We start from the raw sequence: 3,467 nt of genomic DNA, 5'->3' as shown, positions 1-3,467 counted from the left end.
TTGCCTCTGTAGCAGCAACGTACTTTGCCTCTGTAGTGGATAAAGCACTAATCTTCTGTAACCTAGAAACCCAGCTCACGGCTGCCCCACCAATAGTAAAGACATAACCTGTAGTACTTCGCCTGGTATTAATATCCCCTGCCAAATCTGAGTCATAATAGCCCTGTAAATTAGTAGTAGAGCCTTACAAGTGTGAAAACTTATTGGATGTCCCTCTCAAATATCTGAGAATCCACTTGACAACATTCCAATGCTCAAATCCTAGATGACTCATATACCTGCTAACGACTCCCACTGCATGTGCAATATCTGGCCTAGTGCATACAATAGCATACATCAAACTTCCTACAGCTGAAGCATAGGGTACCTTGGACATCTTATCCTCCTCTTCCTGTGTCTTGGGACACATCTCCTTAGTCAATTTCAAATGACTAGGTAAAGGTGTGCTGACAGATTTAGCATTCTTCATACAGAAATGTTGCAACACCTTCTCAACATAATCAACCTGAGATAGCGTCAAGGTTCTATTCTTCCTATCTCTGCAAATCTTCATACCAAGGATTTTTTTTTCTGCCCCCAAATCCTTCATAGCAAATGCATGTGCTAACTGGCGTTTTAGCCCCTTAATATGATCCATGTTAGACCCAGATATAAGCATATCATCAACATATAGACATAAAATAATGTAGCTATCATCATCCAACCTCTTAAAATATACACAATAATCTGAATGACACCTGTTATATCCATGCTCATGCATAAAACTTGAAAATTTTAGATACCATTACCGAGGTGCTTGCTTCAAGCCATATAAACTTTTCTTCAATTTGCACACTAAGTTCTCCTTACCTTTGACCTCAAAACCCTATGGCTGAGCCATATATATTTCTTCATCCAAATCACCATGAAGAAAGGATGTTTTAACGTCCATCTGCTCTAAATGCAAATCTTCAATAGCCACAAGACTTAAAACAGTACGAATAAAAGTCATTTTAACAACAAGAGAAAATATCTCATCAAAATCAATTCCCTTTTTCTGTGCAAATCCTTTTACAACTAACCTGGCCTTAAATCTTTTCTTACCTCCTTCCTCTTCTTTCAACCTGTAAACCCACTTATTCTGTAAAGCCTTTTTACCCGCAGGAAACTTGCACAAATCCCATGTCTTACTTTTCAGCAAAGAGTCCATTTCATCTTTCATTACACACTCCCACTGAATCTTAGTATCCACCTGCACAGCTTCATCATAACTTTCAAGTTCTCCAGCATCAATAAGTAAAATAGAATAAAAAGAGGGAGAAAACCTTTGTGGAGGTCTAATTTGCCTTGCTGACTGTCTAACATTTACTGGTGTGTGTGGTATTTGTTGTTGCAGTTGTTGCACATCATAAGGAATGGCTGGAACATCAGCTTTTGGAGTATCATCCAGCACTACATAATCATGTTCTTTCTTCTCATGTTGCTGCAACAGATCTTTGTACAACACTTTCTTATAGAATATGACATCCCGACTTCTAACAATTTTAAGATTTTCAAAATCCCAAAGCCTATAACCAAATTCATTAATGCCATATCCAACAAAGACATATTTCTTTGATATAGCTTCTAGCTTGGTTCTATTTTCAGAGTCTATATGAGTAAAAGCTTCACAACCAAAGGTCTTGAGAAAAGAATAACTCACCTTCTTACTAGTCCATGCTTCCTCTGGAATACCATAGCCCAAAGGAGTAGAGGGGCCTCTATTAATCAAATATACTATAGTATTGATAGCCTCCACCCACATGTGTAAGGGCAACCCAACATGCAACCTCATGCTCCTTGCGCGCTCCATTATAGTCATGTTCATGCGTTCAGCCACTCCATTTTCCTGTGGTGGAGTCCTTGGAATAGTTTTCTATCTATGAAACCATTAGTGGAGCAATAATCTTCAAATTCATGACTGCAATACTCACCACCATTATCAGATTTGAGACATTTTAATTTCTTACCAGTCTCATTTTCAACCAAGCATTTCCATTTCTTAAAAGTTTGAAATACATTAGATTTGTGTCTAAGGAAATAAACCCATACTTTTCTAGTTGCATCATCAATAAATGTAACATAATAATGAGAGCCACCAAGGGAAGATACCTGAGCTGGTCCCCATACATCTGTATGCACAAGCTCTAATTTCTCCTTTTTGTTTTCCTTCCCTGTCTTTACAAAACTCACTCTCTTTTGTTTTCCATACACACAACTTTCACAAAAATCCATATTCACACATTTCAAACTTGGTAAAACTTTCTTTGAATGAAGTACTTTCATAACTTTCTCACTCATGTGCCCAAGTCTATTGTGCCACAGCGCTGTATTAGAATCTACAACAACTATTTGTTCTCCCTACTCAACTGCAACAATTGTTCCTGAACATTCATTTTTCTCTGAAACAATCAAAGTAGAAGGAACAATATAACCTGTACAAAGATATAAGGTGCCTACTTTCACACCTTTTTCTACTACAAGGGAACCTTTTGAAACCTTCCAATTTTTATCATTAAAAGTAACTACACAACCCTCATCACCAAGTTGCCTTGCTGAAATTAAATTCCTACTTAGTTTTGGAACATGTCTTACCTCATGTAGTAGCCAATGATTCCCATTCTGCAACTTAATCTTAATTTTTCCCTTTCCAACAATCTGACAAGGTTCATTATCCCCAAAATAAACAAGCCCAAAATCCCCTTGGACATAATCAATGAAATAACCTCTATGAGGTGTAGCATGAAATGAAGCACCAGAATCTAAAACCCATGAATCATCAACACTCTCTAAAGATAGAATCAAAGCATCCTCTTCAGATTTGTTACTTACCACATTTGCCTCCTTGTCTCCATCTGATTTATCTCCTTCATTTTTCTTTTGATTCCAACAATCTTTCTTTTTGTGCTTTGGTTTCCCACAATACCAGCAATCATTTGGTCCTCTCAATTGAGACCTCTTCCCCTTTGACTTTCCTCTTGATTTCCCACGATTTCTAGAGTTACTTCCTCTTTCAGTCGTTCTGCCCTTGCTTTGTGCATTTAAAGCACTTCTTGATGTAGATCCACCTGAGGATTTCCTACGAGTTTCCTCACTTAAAATAACACCGATCACATCATCATATTTTAGGGTACTAGATCCAAGAATAGAATTACTCATAGCCATTACCAAGCCATTCCAGCTTTCAGGTAAAGAACACAAAATCAAGAGAGCCCTAATTTCTTCATCAAAATTGATACCCACAAAAGATAATTGACTAGTAATAGTATTAAACTCATTTAAATGATCTGCAACAGATCCATCTTCTGCCATTTTCATATTAAATAAACACTTCATGAGAAATACCTTCTTTGAAGCAGAGGGCTTTTCATACAGTATCGCTAGGGTTTTCATCAACTCTTCTATCATCTTTGCTTTTGTAATATTAAATGCCACCAATGGTGCCAAGC

Source organism: Cupressus sempervirens, chromosome 3 (assembly GCF_028749045.1).
Source record: "Cupressus sempervirens isolate cs-2001-9-10 chromosome 3, ASM2874904v1, whole genome shotgun sequence".
Classification (NCBI taxonomy): domain Eukaryota; kingdom Viridiplantae; phylum Streptophyta; class Pinopsida; order Cupressales; family Cupressaceae; genus Cupressus; species Cupressus sempervirens.
Note: the sequence above shows the minus strand (reverse complement) of the source record.